A 19,364-nucleotide genomic window follows, 5' to 3' on the forward strand; every position below is an offset into this window, starting at 1 on the left:
AAGTCTAGGAGAAATTTTAATAGTAGTTTCATAGTTACCGTGATGTTACGCTCATGGTAGCTAGTCTTTTCAGAGACACTGTCCTAAAAAATGAAAAAAAGTAATGATAACTATAAGTGCAAATTGGAAGAGACGAAACAAAATTGTGAATATATTTTGAATGTTCTTTTCAGTTCTCCAAGTTATGCATGCAAATATAAAAATTTTAAATTTTTTACTAATTTACTAATTTAAAATTTTTTTATTTTAATTATACATTTATTCCTATTCCTCTCCTTTCATATTTCAGCCAAACTGTATCAAATAATTAGTATCATAATTTAATGCCTAACGGTATATTTCCTAAGGGAACATGATGTGTATACTCCTTAATAAGAGAAAGTTTGTATCTGGTCATAATGTTTGCAATTCGGTTTTTAACAAGCGCATATGTTTCCAGTTTTTTTTAACCTGAAGTTTTGTATTAAATCATAACAATAACAAGTAAAATTAAAATTAATAAATCATAACAAGTAAAATTAATTTTTTGTATTTTATACATCTACTTTGTATTATTGCAGGCTGCTTGTGGACTGTTTTTTTACGCGTCAAAGATTGTTTTGATTTAGTTTTATGATAGATAGTTATTTCGAAAATAGAAAAAAAAATGACTTTACTTTCAGTACATGTCACGCTCAACGTATTTTATAGAAAATGCATCGTTTGCTTAACCATCTGGTTTTACACAGAACTAAGATATTATGTTGTTAGGAGATTAAAAAATATAGAAGTATAAAATGATCTGTTAAAAATGTATGTATGTATGTTATTCACTTAATGAATGCTTATGTATTGTAATGAATCGCACACTTCTTTCGTAGCATGTCTATACTGCTTGCAATATGAAATGTGTGACGGTTTAGTCTAAAGTTAATATTCAATTTTTAACCTTCTAAAATGTAACTAAATGTAATGGAATATGGGAAAGGGTTTTTTATTTTGAGTGTTAATAAATTTCTTGCAATTTATTTATTAACAGATTACCCAAAAGAAAGTTCAATTGTGTGCTTGTTTAGAAATGGGCGGTCTTAGCAAGCTAAATTGACCGAAGAATCAATGTTAATATTTCATTGAAATTTCTAAGTTGTGTTTTATTTTTCACTTAAGCTACAAAATTATAAAATTTAATCAGATAATATCCTTTTGTAGCTTAAATTGCTCATGCTTTAAAAGATATTACGTTTCTTCATATTTTACTGTGACACCATTTTACTGTGACAAAATTAAAGAGTAGGAATCATACTACGAATTCTTTTACTATGACACAAATGATTATTAAAGATAACTTAAATAAAAATTCAAGCATTCCATATTACCTTTGCTTCGCTGCATAACTGATGCAATTAACATTTTGAATGGAAATTCGCACAGAGTTAAGTTCAGTTTGGGTTACATTTGAAACTAACAATACAAATTTATGATTCAGGATACATAGTTTCCCGCGTTAACTGCATTAATACATAATCTCATGATATGTAATATACCAAATAACTAACGATAGGTTTAAATCTAATCATCTGAAGACTGGAAATCACTTTGAAGCTGATCATAGCTATCCACATTGACCACAGGCCTTGCATTCCCCTAACCTGGACAAGTGAATCTCTGTTCTATCTCTGTATCCGTTACAAATAACGTGGAAATTGAATTTTAGAAGCTAACAAGATAACAGATTTTAAACAAAGCTCATTATATAGACTGGTGAATGTTAAACTGACCACAGGTCTCATCGGACATTCCCTTTTGGTGCCTAATTCAATCACTTGCCACTCATGTCCGCCCTACGGCCACCAATTAAAACTCCCTCCCTGTTCTTCTCTTGTTAGAAGAGAAGTAAAAAAAACTTTGACTAACCCTCACCCTCGTCAGTGACTCACGGTACAACACTGTTTAATTGAATTATTATCGTTGGGCTTGTGCCTCCATGGATTCGGATGTCTCCATTGTCCATGGTCAGTCAGTGTAAACTCCCTTCCAGTGGGGAGCGTTAAACACTATGATTTTCGACTCCCCTAACTTTGCATTCTGTAACCCCTGCCTTATTTGCCATTTCGTGGATACTCTGGCTGTGTTTGGTAGAGTTGCTTGCTATCCTGTATTTTTCACGGGTTGCTTGATCTATGAGTCATGTCTTTAGATGAGTAGTAGGTATATGTAAGGCATGTACAGTTAGTAACATCTATCTTTTCTTAATAGCTGTTAAGCAATGCTAAAAGTATTAAGCGATGTAAAGGAGCCTAAGAAAAAACAATATATACAGATAATCTGTAAGGAAAGTTATAGCACTGATACATTTTTGTGAATTTACAAAATTCACAAAATACAATATTTTTGTGATTTGTGAATTTTGTGTTACATTTGAAAGTGAACATTTTTTTCATTTGTATATATAATGATGACTTATATACATAATAACAATATTTTAAAATTAATTTACGTATACATAACTGTAGGATGGCATCCTCGATAATAATTGGATGACGCGACAAGCTGTGAAAATAAATATTTTGCCTTCCAATGGAACACATACGATTCCGCTATTAAGACGATGACGCCATTAAGATGAAAGACGGTATTCTGTGTATAAGATTGTAGTTTCTGTACATCTGGGGGGGGGTAAATAATCTCATCTTTTCCCTTCCATGCATGTAATCAGTTTGTAGGTTGTAACAGCTATTCATGTATCCATTAAATATTCAAGTTATTTTTAAATCAGACTAGTTTATTAGCCCCTAAACAGCCATCTCGGAAGTAAGTTCACAGACATCATATTCCTAGGCAGTAAGTACCGATCCTACATAAATGACATTAAAAAAATATATACGGTCAAAAATTTGCATATTAGTTTTTAAATTTCTTATTTAAGAGGGTGAATTAGTATTTTGAAATTACTCCTTGCCGAAATGGCTTATTAGACACTAGTCAGAATAGAAGAGGCTTAAAACGTCACAGCTGCGAACTTTTAAAACTGAAACATACATAGAAATAAAACTCAAATACTTCACCATTTATCATATTTTGCCTCTTAATCGTATAGAGTAATTTTCTATCAAACGTTTTCGGTTTGAATACAAAATTTGCTTGAAATATCTCATACCGATTATAATGTTCCCGTTTAACAAAAAATTCGAATTTTAAGACTTATTGAACTCGGTTTTAAAACACTGTTAAGTCCTATGAATTATTGAATCCAAGTTTTCTGAACAGATGTTGCTGTGTGTTTTTGTTTCTTATTTTGTAAAAAATGATGTTGCGAGTAACATTATGAAATCTTTTCTGTCATGAAACAGTTTTGACATTCTTGAGAAGTAAAACAGTAACAGTAAAACATATTACTGCATATGTGAAATAAACAACCTATGCAAATGCATTAACAAAAGTTCTCACATTTGTTGACAACAGTAAACACTAAACAAACATATATAAATAAATATAGCTTGCACATGTTAAATGATCAGCACAATTCGATATTTATTTAAAAGGTATTCATCATTAAACTGCATTTGTGAACTGTTAAATACTAATTTTACAATGACATTCTTTAAAGACATTTTTTACATTTAGTGAAACACTATCTACTATTGCTGTTTACACTCAATGCTATTCTTGACGAATTGAGTTAATTTCATAGGTGTTTCATCTTGCCTCACGAAAAAAAAATCATGGTTGAGTATTGAGATGACAAATATTCATCAGCAATGCAAATTAAAGAGTTGGGTCGGAATTTTTAAGACATATATGTAGATTCCGTCTTCTTTGAAGAATTTATTTCCTAGAATTCCAGTCTTTGCAGCTATACTTCCAGATGTCAAGTCAATACATTGATTCACAATGAAAAGCAGCTAGTGTGGTGAAGGCTCATTGGTGGTGAGCGTAAACTGACAAATCATAATGCCACAGTAAAACTTGGGATAGCCTGAAGATATATGCGTGAATGTTTATGTTGAAAACTTGCTTTTGATAAATGACAAGATGAACAGGTTTATTTGCTAAAACATTCTAAAAGAGAACATGTTTAGAATATGACATGTTGTCAATTTTTATCTTATATCAGGATAAAATGTGATAACTGTATGTTGATATACAGGGCCGGATTTAGACTTGATAAAGCCTAATCTATTTAAGATATGGGGCCTTTTATAAGTCCAGATATTATATGTCAGTTTCAAATATGATTTTCAGATACCTAGAGGGTTTTTTGGGGGGAAGGCCCAAGAAAGAGGGGGCCCTAAGTTATAGCTTGGATAGCTTATACGTAAATTCTGGGCACTGTTGATATATATGTTTATGTAATAGTTTTACTGCTAAAATTAAATGCTTAATTCATTGCTTCTCTTAAAATAGCAAATCAAATTTAAGTACTGTTTTTTTTTTTTTTTTTTTTTTTTTTTTTTTTTTTTTTTTTCTGAAATTCTAATAATAAAATTTAGCCTGAAAGCTTGAACTCCAGTAGTACTTTTAGCAAACTCAAATGCATCCTTGTATTGTATTTATTTTAACCTACAACTTTGAATGGTTTTAAATCCCGTAAATGTTTTAACTGTACTTTCATCAGATTTTGAAACCGCCTTTATTTTATTTAGATTTTCCTTAGTATTTTTTCCTTTATCCTGATTTTATTTACTATGACTCGGGAATTGTTGAAATCTCTAGAAATGAGTCTTGAAACAGATGCCTTTCCATTTATTCAACCGAAAAGTATGACTTTCTCAACAAACATTCTGAAAACAAAGAACCTGGAAGAAACTCTTTTTTGAATCTTGCAAGTTTCCAAGCATACTTTACTTTAAACAACGGAATTCTCAAATCGTGCGCAAAAGTATCGTGCAATGGTGCCTAAAATTATTTTTCGCCCCTCATCCTCTTCCCCTTGCTTTCACAGCGTTTCTTTCATTTCCCTTTTCTGAGTATGTTTCGATTCCTGAAGTCACCCTCTGCGATCCCATTCGGATATTGAAAAGATTCCCCGGCGGACCAAGTGAAAGATGCTGATTGATCTTTCTCAATCTCTTGGATCAACGAAACAATCGAAGATAAGGACACTCGAAATACCCACCATTATTTCTTAGGTCTCTTAGCTTTCTTTTTTTAAAGAGTTTTTTCATGCAAATTGTCTTTACCATTTCCTATTAGAAATTCCGTTTTTCTCTATAGTTGAAATTTTTAAATGCTGTCTCACAAAGAAGCTGAAGTAAAATTTAAAAACAAATTATACCAGGAACCATTTAAGACATGCACTTATTTTCAGTACTCCTAACAACTACGCTAGGTTTTAGAATAATTAAAGTTTAAGGTTTCATTTAATTGTATTAATCAATTATTTTACGTTATTTTGCTTTTCTGTCCTTCTCTTCTCCCATTTTCCTGCCACAACGTAAATTTCTAGCTCGCGTGTATTCAGATGAAGTAGAAAGGAGATAGTATTTAAAGGAATGTTTTAGAGGGTAGAATTACAGCGTATTCCATCTGTTGACGGCCGCGTTCCTAAAGTGATTCTCTTGAGAGCTTGTTTGAGAACTTGAGAGCTTAAGAAATTCCTTAAAAGTTTGATATAAAATTTTGATATGATGACTATTAAATTCCCTGCTTATACTAAAAGAATTTTATTTTTCGATGCCAATGAAATGAAATGAATACTTTATAAAAGCTTGATTAGCAGCTTATTTACCTTTCTGTTTCTGTATATTTATTTAATTAGATGTCTAAAATGGTTGTAGGGAAAAAAGAACCAAGTGTCTGAAATGAATGAAAAAATAATTTAATGAATTCGCAATAACATTATTCCGTTTCCTTTAACAAACGTTTAATTATTTTGTGATTGTTGTTGTTGCAAAGTTGTTGATTTTGAATTAAAATAGAAATGAAGGAGTTACACTTTAGATGCTGAGATTTCAAGTGAACATGAGACGTACATTTGAGTGAACATTTGTGGATTCTTAAGCATGTGAAATTCACAAGTATTTTTAATATTTCTTCTTAAATAGCTGCGTTAATTAAAAGTAACTTTTGTGATATCTTAAAGAGTGAATAAATTTAATTAGTAAACGAAAAGTATATTTCGCAAAATACTGAATTCGGATATTTGGTCACTGATCTATAGCACTCGTGATCGAGTTTACTTTAAATTAGACTTTAAGGTACAGGTTTTAATATTTCTTTCCAAATCGCTGTATTTGTTGGAAGTAAATGTTTTTATTATCTTTAAGAGGGTGTAGAGACATTAGGATATTTTTGGAGGCTGGAGAAATGAAACATTAGCAAGCTCCTTCGCCGGGAATCGAACCATGGACCTCTGGAATATCAGAACCACTATACCACGAAGGCACGTTAGGAAGGCGGGATGAATATCTTATATACTTCCCCTTTAAAGAGTGACTGGGGTTTTTAGGAGACCCAATCGCCAAATCCTGGGTGAGGAGAATCATCATCCAACACCCTTTTAGTTCGGACGCCACTATAGAGACATTAGGACTTTTTGGAAGCGGGCAAGATGAAAAATGAGCAAGCGCCTTCGCCGGGAATCGAACCACGGACCACTGGAATACCGGCGCCGCGTGCAGAACCACTACATCACGAAGGCATGCTAGGGAGGCAGGGGAAATACCTTATAACGGAATAGATTTGTTTAATAATCGTTAAATCATACACACACTGAAATTGAAGTTTTAATTTATCTTATTCTCTTTGAGTCAAACACATTTTGTTTTCCAAAATGAATATTATTGCCAAATTGAGGGACTAGCTATGGGTAATCCTTTCAGTCCTATACTGACATATACATTCACTACTTTGAGGTCAAATTATTTGAGAAACTTTCTTTTCGTCTCTAGATTCGCTATGCCGACGACACGTTCGCGCTTTGTGATGGTAATGAAGAATATTTATCTCAAATTTTATCTTTTATGAATTCGATTGATCCAGCCATACCGCTCACTCTTGAAATTGAATCTGATAATTCTCCTTCCGTCCTTGATGCTCTTATTAATTAGAAATGCATCCGATTTCAGCACTATTGTTTGCCGTAAACCCTTTTCTGTTTGTTTATTGCCCCATGCTGCCATGTCACGCGGCTAAGCAAAGAAAAGGGTTTCTTTTTACTATTCCTTATCCTGTCATTACACACTAAGAAACATTTTCGAACAGCATTCCAATGTACATTAAGTAACACATTAATTCAGCTAATCATCTTTTATATTTTGATAAATTTTCAATAAATTTCTTTTATTTCTCCCATTCCTGCGGCTGATCACGGCGCTGTTAATGTCTCTGTCCTCTATTACATGCACACCTTTCTATCAGTTATCATCCGCAGGTCCCTTCTCTCTCTCTCTCTTTTTCTTCATTTCGCTAAAATTCTCGAGAACAATTTCCCTTTTCCTTTCTCTTTTGCTCTTTTCGACAGTGTTCTTCACAGTAAAACATATTTAAATCCAACACGAGCAAGCCATTTTTTACATCTTACATTGGTAAAAAATCAGTCACGTCACATTTTTCCAAACCGGTTACATGCATCAAGCTCCTAAAATTATGCATCGTATTTTCCCTACATAACTCGAAGAAAAGGCGAGTAAGGTATGTGTTTTCTCTTTTCGTTACAGCACGAGATCCAGTGCTTTTAAAAAATAATATTTTAGTAGATTTTCTGACTGCACTTCGTTTCCTTATCACCGAAAAACCTATTCAACAATAAAATGGCACCATGCTTAATGAAGGATACATTTTCACCAAAGCTTATTTTACCTTTTTTGGCTATTTTGAGAATCCTGCAGAAAAGATTATTTTATTTCAAGGCAAATTTCACGCCAAGTCCCCAATCTATCATATGATTTGGCTCATTAACAGAATAGGAATTATTTTCTCTTCCCTATGATCACACAAATGGAAGAGTTTTTTTTTATTCTGATGTAATTGTTTATTGTAGCCGCTAGCGCCTGCTGCTTATCCACTGTCATATTCAAAATTACTCTCATTTACTATCATATAATCAAAAAAAAAAAAAAAGTTAAAATTATCTCTGAAGCTAGACTGCTAAGTAACACGACTTTTGACCCATGGAGTTATTAAAGAAATTTTTAGAATTATTTTAAATTTCAAAATATAGTGAAACGATCAAAGCATTGTACGGAAACTTTTCACGAAGTTTTCGAGAATTTCAAAAAATTAAGGACAAGTTTGGTAATAGATAGTGACCCAATTAAATCGAAACTGAGAATATCCCAAGTGAGCTGCAACTAACGCTGATTTAAGATAATTAATTACACAGACATGAAGAAATCTGTAAATTTTACGGCGCAAATTTAATTCAGTCAATTAACATTTGACATGAAAAATGGGGATTACTTTTGTATCAATCTATACTGAACAACATAACATCTAAAACATTTGTCATTTATATTAGTTAAATTGTTGCTTATTACAAATTTATTTATTTTTATGTTAGAATTCATTTTTACTAATATTATCAATTAACATCTAAAAGTACAATTTTATTAGAGTTCATTAGACTTTTTTTATCTTCAGGTAAAATATTTGTGCAGGTTGTTTTCCACTATCTTCTGTATGTTTATAATCCATTGCCAAAAACTTTGCGATTGTCAGAATCCCTCTTCTTGTCATTTGTTCAAAAGTTTAAACAAGACACTTACATATTATGTGAGGAATTTTCTTCTTTCATATCATATGCTTTTTGGTGCAGTTCTGTTTCGCGATCGGGAAGTCTGGAGTTCGAATCTCAGTGAGATCTTAGTTCCTTCTACAAGATAAATCTGAAAGACTACAAATTATTGTCTTTCATTTACCTTATTTCCAAAATGTAAGCTTTCTCACACTAAACAGAGAATTGGTTTAAAAAATTTGCAATTAAAAATTTCGTCTGTCTTGCTTTGTTCTTATTTAAAGACTAAAATAGGAATGCTAAACGTGTTTTTAGAAACTCTAGATACATTTTGAATCGACAGTCCATGGGTGTTTTCTAGTTATTGGAGTGTAGTTCCTGATATCACAGTACATTTAAAAATTTACAGGATGCTATAGGGCTTAAAAGCTAGTCATACGTAAGATTAAGATAAACGTAGTAGACATATTAAATTACTATAGATTGAAAAATGCTTGTTATCAAAAGATATTTAGTATCGTTTTACACAGGAAGTCTTCACTTTTAAAACCACTTCTTATCGCTTGTTTTTTGTGACATCAGCATCATACTACCGACTTCACGTTGGCTGAGACATATAGCCGCTAATCAGATAGAAAAAACTTTTCCTGTGTTAAAATATGCAAAACAACTGTTGTCACCGTACAGCATCATTTTAGAGCACTATACAGAATGAAATAGGCATCGTGTACAAGTGGTCGTTTAACAAACTAAAACAAGCTCCTTTGGCACGTTTGCCACCAAGAAGTCTTAAATGACAAGTCTGGAAGATCTTAAAATGGCAGATTACAACAACGTTTTATATAAGCATGTTCAAATATGTTTAGGAACAACGTGAATGGTGCACTCATATATGTATGTCGTTTATTAAATGGTAGTAGATTTATAACTTAGCCATGTAACTTTCGGGGTATATTCTTTTAACTGTGTAAAGATTTCAACCGTGCCGTGCTTGAAAAAAATTTTATTTTCCTATAACAACCTGAAAGAAACTATGTTTTAGGTTAACTCACTGTAAAATTAAATAAGACTACAATAGTTTACAATAAATTATTAGTAATCACATTATAATTAATGAACACTAAAAGTGCTTGTTAGTTATTTCTTTAAATTTATTTCTGTCTGCCCAATTGAATACCATATTCTTACTAAGAAATGCAAAGAAAACGCTTATTTGAAAAGACCTTTTTGAGACATTTATAATGGAATTTAAGTATAAGCTAATTATTTCACATTATGCATTCTGTAGCTTTGTTACTAGAGTAATGAATTGAAGTATATAATAGCTGAAAGCTTTATATACTTCAATTCATATATACTTCAAAAACATCACGTTTTTTTAACAAATGAAAGAATTCTCTATGGACCTATCTAAAATAGTATATCACACCTATGGGGCAAAAGGGCATTAGCGATTGGCTTCTTCTTATCACGTGACGAAGTATTCTGGTAGACGATTCGGAGCTGCACCATTTTTTTCGGTGTCTCTTACATAACTTCTTATCGAAGGAGAATGTTAGAAAAGTAGAAAAAGAATCTGAGGTCTTCGGTAATGGTGCTTTACGGTTTCATTCGTTACAAGGAAGAACCTGAAGAAACAAACAGTAAATATGCATAAACGTAGCTGATAAAAGTATTCTTTGCCTAGATTTTTTCTGTAAATGTCATTTTTAGGCCATGTCTTTGGAAATACATGATACAAAATTTATACTACATGCATTGCATTTTTTTTCGACTCACAGGTTTTGACTTAAAGCACATATTTCTTCCCACGTAAACTTACGCTTTGAGAAGAGGGTGCGTTTTAAAATTGAAAGCTTATTTGAATTACCAGAGTTTACTGAATTATTATTAAGCATTTAAATTTTTCAAAATGCTAATTTAAAACTTATACTCTTGTTATTAATAAAGATATCAGTTAGACTAGACTTCCTCTTTATTTTTATTCTTTCTATGAATTTCTTTCTCCTGATGAGGAGGGACCTTTAGCTGCCCTCGAAATCGATTGAGTGTTTTAATATACTTACGCTAAATACAATATTCTTACGCGAAATCGATTGAGTGTTTCAATATACTTACGCTAAATACAATATTCTTACGCGAAATCGATTGAGTGTTTCAATATACCCACGCTATTGTATCGGTTGTTTTTACGATTTTGAAAGATATCAGTTATTTAAAAATATATGCTTTTTATATCTGAATGTTTTTTCCATTCATTGATATTATTATGTCAAAGTAGGTGTCTTAAAATCGAAGGAAAATGCAGTATAAAAAATTACGTTTTTTGCTTTGTTTTTTTTTTGGGGGGGATGGGGTCATTAGCCGGAACTTAGTTTATTAGTAAGCCAAGTATTCAAATTAAACGCTCATTTCACATTAAAAACTAGAGAAAACAATATAGATCCAAAGAACAAACAAAACTCATGAAAGAGAGTATAACTAAGTATTTAGAAGGATAAAATATTCATTTCTCAATATTTTGTTTTTTAAATTAAATTAAGTTATTTTGTTTTAAAATTTCTTTCGTTTTGATTTACAAGGAAATGCATCGACCGTTGTCAGAAACTGTCTTTTCTCGTTTAGTTCATGACGTATTCTAGTTTGTGTGATATAGGAGAAACCCTATTATTAACAGGACTTTTACTTTTGCTGATAATAACTATTTATCTGCTTCCTATCTATATTCACTCTTCTGTATATCTGTATGTATGCGCCTTTTACTGTTATTATTGATATTGGGAGAGAGCCATCGTGTGTTTTACAATAGTCAAATAACTTAACCTAATTAATTACCTTTAAGCAATTACACACACACACACACATATATATATATATATATGTATATATATGTATAATTGATTTCTTTATTCGAAATTGAAACAGATATATGGTGTGCATTGGTATACGATACCCACTCTATTGTATCGGTTGCTTTCAATCAAAACTCGACATCTAGAGTTTAGAATTCGATATTTAAATGTAAGTTTAGTTAATCTTTATTTTGCCTTTATGTTTTTAACATAATGTGAATATTTAATATGTTACGTTAGGTTATTTGAATAAAACGCAGCATATGAGGACTATATAATAAATATATAAAGGGAGGTATGCCTTCGTCGAGAACTTTTAAGGTAAACTCGGCTTTCATTTAGGTTACATATAATGAAAATCACGCACACCAATCATGTAGTTACCTCGGTCATCTGTGTTCGAACTAGGGACAAATTACCAGTATTCAACAGCATTTAACCACTTCGTCACTGTGAGGGTCCATACAGTGAATAGATTAATACCAAAATAATTAAAACAACTATGTAAATACTATTTGGCATTTTAGAGCAGGAAATATGAAAAATCAACTGTGCCCTTTCTAATGTTGAGATGAACGTTTATGAAACATTTTCTGAAGGCTGCGTATCATTTTATTACAAAATTAATCCTCATTTACTATTTTGACTTCCTTGCATTGCGAAGCCGATAAATTTTCTCTCTGAAAGAAAATATTTTTTCGCTTTGAAAATTTTAGAAGTTGTTATTTTCTTTGTGCTTTGAATTGTGTTTCTTAAAATATCTGAAGCTTTTAATATAGTACTTGTAATATTTCTCGAATTGTTGAGAATATTTATCTCAAAGAGACTTTAAATGACTTTTGAGTGTTCTGAATTTTCATAAACGCTGCATATTGAGAGACACAGGTGAAGGCCGTCCTGTTTGAATATATTTAATAATGTTATATACAGAAGCCACTTTTAAGTCAGTATAATGCAATGCCTCCCGAATGAGCAAAACAGGAGGTAAGCCGTTCTTTTACCTTTAGTAGCAGTGATCAGACATTGTCAGAAATTGTTGCTTACAATAAAGAATTGCACTCATATACTAACGGTGAACAATCATAAAACTTCATTATAAAAATAACTACATTTAGCATAAATATCACTCCAGACTTTCAGGTATCCACAGCATACAAAATAACAATTCAGAGCTGAAAACTGGTAGTTCGCCACTAGCTGAATGGGCGTTTACCTGGTTTTCCCTAGGGGCGTCTCTCCCTTCTTGTGTAGTGCCTAAAGGCGGAGAACGTAATAAATAAGTGAAAACACTAAAAGCTCTTATTCAATAGAAATATCAGTTTGAAAAATTTATGGTTAGTAATATAAAAACGTTTTCACATCTTGAAATAAAACTCTAGCAACTCAATTCAGAAGACTTCCAAACTCCTACATAATATGCAAACAAATGAAATTTAGTCATCTAATCGTCTATTAATTCTCTTTCTAAGCAATTTCAAAACCTAAATTCAACTGTAAGGAAATAAAATCAGCAGCATCGTGTGCAGCTTTCAGGATGGCGGTTTAATAGGCCATCTTTATGAAGTCGTATGTCCACAGTTAAACGAGGCACCTGTCGTCCGGTTGGCATGCCCATCTCCTGTGCAGTGCTGCCCACTTTGCGATCTTTTTTCGCCTGCAGAGCGATATATCGGTCATCATTCAAGATTGAGACTTCTTTGCCGACCACTGCCAACCTTTCTTTCAGCTGCACCTGTCGTCTGGAAAGTTTAAAAAGTTGGTGAAACAACACTTTTATCATTTCCAAACTCTTCAGTGAGTGACATCAAAGTACGCCCCTCCTCAAGCTTGCCAATAATTTTACTACGTATAAAGACGTCCTAATGTTTTTTTATAAACATACTGCACATGCAACCTCACTTCCATTTGCAGAAGAAAGCTTGGAAAGCTTCCTCTCTTCTTCTTAAGTTGCCTTGCATTGCGTGTGCTAACTCTTTATGTTTTGTATATCATGGCGTATGCTCTGACGTTATCGTGCAAATATTTGCATATGCATCACCCTTCTACTGAGCTGGCGTTTCACTAATCTGATCTTCGGTAATTTTCTGGTTGTATGTTGAAAAATTCATTTTGGCTTTGTTCATTAATGTATTTAATATTGGAGAAATTTAATATAGATATTTAATCTGCTCCTTTTTTTGAGAAAGTATATCAAAAGTGGCATTTATTGCAAAAGAGTAAAAATCGATGCCTGAATTCAGGGTCATAAAAGATCGGATCATAGTTAAGATGAGCGTTAATACGACAGAAATCATAAAACTTTAAAACTGTCAGCTGAAATAAATTTACAATAAAAGAAATAGCCGAGGATTCCAAACGTGATAGACATGCCATTAGTAAAATTAGAATCTACAGATCCGAACACCAGGTTTTCAAGAATGTTAGTATTTCAATAAGTCTAACTTCAAGGTCATCTACAATGAAAAAATGTTTTGTGTCCATACAGTCTTTCTTAGCTATATTTGTGAGCTATATTTGCCGCTCACATCAGCATCAGAATGATAATTTAGGTGATGCCGACTATATTCATCTTCAAATGAAATAAGATTTCCAGACACCAGCATTTATCTTTAGAGCCAGGAATAATTTTCCCTCTGCAGCAGCGATTTCTCCATTAACGAGTCTCTCTTTAGAGAGCCAAATGCACTTTTCTAATCTCAAAAGCATTATTTTAGTTTGTTTTTATGTTATTTTACATATTTTTGATAATTTTATAGTTTATATCCAAGTAAATGTATTTGCACGTGCTGTTAAATTTATAAAATAATTGTATAAATACAAGCTAGGACAAAAACTTTTGGTGAATGATGATAACAGTATGCGTATGAGATGTAGTGAGCAAGTGCAAAACACTCTTTAACGTGCTTGAACAAATCCATAACGGGAGAATATATATTATGTATTTCTGTTAGTAGGGTGCAGATGCGTAATAGGAGCCGTAAAATAGGACAGCAAACAAATTTTAACTTATGTTTCAAACTCACCCAATCTGCGGAAAAAAGTCATGGCCTGCTGAAACAAGTTTACAGAGATCTTTAAAATGCGTTTATGAAAGGTTTAAACATTTTCAGGATAGACAGAACTCATTTAAGACTCTGCTTGAAATGGTAGGCCTACGACGTCTCGTAATGACGAAACCGTTTTAAAAGGTGAAGATTTATTCAGTAAAAACAATAACGAATGCTAATACGTGCGGAATCTTCAAGCAAAGTTTAAAAAATCCGTTGTATTCGTCCAGAACAAGCCGAGGCGTGCTCCCGGTTTCTCCTTCCTAAAAATGTCCGTCACATTTGGCCTTCATCGAAAAAGAAGTTATGACCTATAAAAAAGATTTACCTCTCGATAATCTACTGTAGTCAACTGAACCTTCTCCAGCAGATTTCTTTCCTTTCATGCACCTGAAACTAGCTCTAACAGAGAAAGATGTTTGGATATTTCAGAAATTCAAAGCTATGTGATGAAGATTCTCCATACCGTATGGAAAGAAGACCGCCCACAGTTTTCAGCAGCTGTACAATCGCTATCAAAAGTTCATTGCAAACGACGCACGTTACTTCGAAGAAATATAAAACGTTTCTTTTGATTAATAAAGTCCAAAACATATAGCCCCAAAATAATGATATAACTAATTCATATGCTATGCTTATGAACATATTCATCGAACTTTTCATGCTTTACAGTGTATATTATATGCGCATACATTATAATAAAAACAGACATAACTTCTTATAAAGTTACAGTTAAAGAATTTGCAAATAAAATTTTCGTAAAATTTAAATTACATAAGGTTTTATGGAATGCATGACTTACGGAGGGAGATGCATTGAAATTCTCAGTTCTCTGCATTCACAAGAAATACTGAACGGAAAAATGTCTAAAATAATTGTCTTATGTAGGTATGCTAATTTTAAGGAGGATAATAATCAATATGAAAGGCTAGAAAATCTGATAAAATTGTGTCTGACTTTTAATTTCTCTCGCAAGCCTTTTAAAGGCTACATGTCATATCGTACTTTGACACCGCCAATGATGACCATTGACCTAACTTCTAAGTTTCTTTGAAGGAGTGAGTGTTTCCTATAATGCTATTTAGAAAAATTAAATTATCCTTCTCTTTGAAGAAATTCTGTAGTTCCGAGCGCATGATGCATATTTGCTCAAAACTGAATCCCAGCTCACGAGTTTTAATGGATAAGGTTAGTTGTGTTTCAATGCTAAATAGGTGCTTTTGAGTCTATACTCTTCAATAAGTGAAATGCCCCTTTTTATATCTTATTATATGTTCCATGTTTGCTCTCGGTCTTCCTGCTCTTCTTTCTCGCTTCATTCTTAAAAAGGAAACTCTTACTTTTAATTTCAGCATTCTTGTCTGTATTATCTCTACATATAATAAGAGAAAGAATCCGTGTGTCTTTCGTTCATGCTGCGCGTAAGCTAATAGACACAGAGCTATGACATTTGGTATATAGGTGCATCTAGACAAGAGCCAGTGAAAAGAAGGCAATGAGAAGTTTATTAATTAATTTATTAGAAAAATTAATATTTGTATTTACGGATATTGATTATTTCATTATAATTTTGTTATATGTAACACATTTTTTTTAAATTTGTGATTTTTTTTCTTTTTAATGAAATTTTTCTGCAGAGTAAAATTCTGCACAATTTTAAAATTTAGCGTCTGGTGTTCCCTTCAAGAATTTTTCTGCTACATTTAAAAACCAGATAAAGGCTGGCCGCATAGCTGCTAATTAATTTTAAATTCTCTGTTTGACCAGTGGTTATGGTACTTTTTTTCTGTTAACTATAGTATTTACATCTGTGCCCACAACTGGCATTTTTTCTGCTGAATCAGCAAGTCTGTACCTTGTCCAAACGTTCTTATTTGTTTCAAAGCCTGACAAATGTTCTGCAAATTCAACTGTTGAGATCCTACCTTAGATTTGTTCTCTGTTAATCGTAACATTTTTATGTGTAATGATTACTGGCAATGTATCTGCAACGTCAGAGTTTAAAGCTGCAACTTTGATTATTATATTCTTGTACAAAATGCGCTTATAGTTTAGAAATGGGGGTAATTTTCCATTATGGAGTGCAGTTAGGAGGCAATCATAAAAAGCTTCGTTATACAGTTCTTCTAACACATTGTGGTCAAGTCCTTATTCAATGACGAGAGATAACTGTTGATGTTCTATTTCATGGAGTTAATATTATCCAGTTATATTGTAACTATTTCTATCTTCAGTGAACTGCCAATTCTGAAATCTTCCATCACTGTTTACCATTAGAACCTGTCGCTACATATCATACTGTGAAATATCCCCATATCGTGCGGAGTTTTCTTGTCAAAATGTTAAATCTCAAAATGCATAGTGTCAATTTTAATTGTAGTTACCCGCATCAGAAACTAGATATGAATAATGTAATAGTAAGATGCGAACTTTCCTTTGATGCAGCAAAACTCTGAGTTTCGTAAACGAAAGTAAGCGTACTCAATACATTAGCTAGAGATAAGTTACCTTCACACAACTCCACACACTTCAGTGATAAGTTATCTTCACTAGAGATAAGCTACCTTCACAAAAATAAGTTAGCTTGAGAATTATACACTTATTTGTATAATTAACATATAAATAATCCAAAAGTAAGAATTATTTGGAATACGCCTTCATAATTATTAGGCCTAAAGTCTTCGTTGATTAACTGCGCTCCTTATGTGCTCCTTATGTGTTCATAATAAGTCAAAACTTATTATGAACAGTACAGTTGACAGAAGCATCACCTAATGGCTGGCAACATCAGTTCATAATATGCACCACAGTATTACAGGAGAAGTTTACCTACACATTCAAGCAAATATATTAATAAATTTAAGCAATATATTTACAATTATTTGCATACATTTATAAAAATATTTATATCAGTATTAAATTCGTTTAGTTAATTAGCTAATCCTGAAGATTAATCTCCCATATGACGATGGGCCATAAGATGTTTAAAATAAAGAGAGCCTATTTTTAATTCTGGTAAAGAGAAATACATACAGCCATTTGAAACATTTTCGCTTGTTTTTCTGCATATTGGTAGTAAAGAAAATTCACTTCATTTTGAAACGCAGTTTTCAAAAGTTAATTGAAATTGGGCAAAAACTCGCAAAATGTGAAATACTTAATTCTCTAAAAATATTAAATTAATTTTGAAATGTTTTTTCTGATATCTGACATTTTAGAACTTTTAATAGCTTTATAATAGTTAAGTTTCCTTCTTTATTAGATGGTATATATCTGTCTATTCCTATTATTGTCGTCAGTAAATTATACGAGCAAAACCTTTTAAAAAAGAAAGAAAAATACGTATTTGACTTAAAAAATATTCCTGTACATTTTTATGAAACGTACGTTGCTATAAGTATTTCAAGAGGTAATTGAAAAAACGAATAATAACAAAAGCTTCAGCCTGAAAACTCTTTCACGGATTCACGAAAAATGGAGTTGACTCAAAAAAATATTGTAATAAAATTTTCGTTCAAAGTATCTTATGGAACACTTGGAAAACGAACCTATCAATCCCTCTACCCTCCTTTTCTCACTCGTTTGCAGAAAAAGAAATAAGGAACGTGACTTAGAAGAGTATTTTTTTCTTTCAATACTTTTAAAGCGACGTCTTGGATATATTTATCAAAATCGTAACTACGGGCGGCAAGCCACATTTGCCGCAGCAAGAGCTGAGGAAAAAAAATTAACCTCAAGAATATTTCTAAAAAAAGTAATGGCTTAAGAAAACCATTTGTGAGTTGGTTTGGAAAAGAAGCAAAAAGCGCAGTTGCACGGACAAAAGTTATTTTTAGATCTGTTTATATAAGGGCATCATTGAAAGGATGCCAGTTATATCAATATTTTAAAGTTCAGAGGAATTCATTATTTATTTTAAAAACTTTGGACAGTTAGTAAATACAACATTAAAACGTTAATAAGAAATATTCTTTTATGTTATTTAAGAAACTATAGCTCTAAGATTATCATCTAAAATTTAATATATAAAATATACGGATTTTTATAGTGATATATCCTTATTTCTTTAGTCAAATATTACACTATTAGTGAAAAGCTGTATTGAAAGTTAGTAGGTTGTAAAATAGCAGTTTCACATACAGAGATATGTGAGAAATTTCTCCTTCCATACTTCTTACGGTCGGGTTGATAATGATAACGCATTCAGACGAGCAGATGAAGAATTTGAATCCCGGCGAGAACGTCGCTGGTTTTCAAGAACACTAAAAATACAATAAAATTTATTTGTTAAAAATTAGGCATAGGGGGATTAAGCATCCTTAAACAAAAGGTAATTTTCCTTTTAACTCTGAAAGCTTTCAGATTTTACATTACGCCCAAACGGGTCTGTTTTTAACGTTTTGTGTGCTACCTTTATTTATTAAATATCATGTTCTTCGCACTTAAACCACAAAATTCAGGTCAAGAGCAATATCACAAAATAATTTTAAAATTAAACATATCTTTAGAATTTCCGATACACAGTCTCAAGCACTGGAGATAAAAATGTTTTTTCTATCCAACGTTGCCACTGCTCGCTTTCCTCGAGTCTGTTAATCAAAATTCATTAAAGGTTTACAAAATATAAAATCGATAATAAAACAAATTCCAAATTTCAAATTTGGGTTTCCAGATGCCATATTTCCAGTAGGATTACGTCATTCAAAATTGGATGGCTCTAGATACCGTTGTTTTATCACAATGCAAGAAACATACATACATTTTTGCAGATTCTTCATTATTTAATTTCTTCAAATATAACACAGGGCGATA

This window comes from Stegodyphus dumicola, chromosome 1 (assembly GCF_044657685.1).
Source record: "Stegodyphus dumicola isolate Sdum_Otavi_A_Nest chromosome 1, ASM4465768v1".
Taxonomy (NCBI): Eukaryota; Metazoa; Arthropoda; class Arachnida; order Araneae; family Eresidae; genus Stegodyphus; species Stegodyphus dumicola.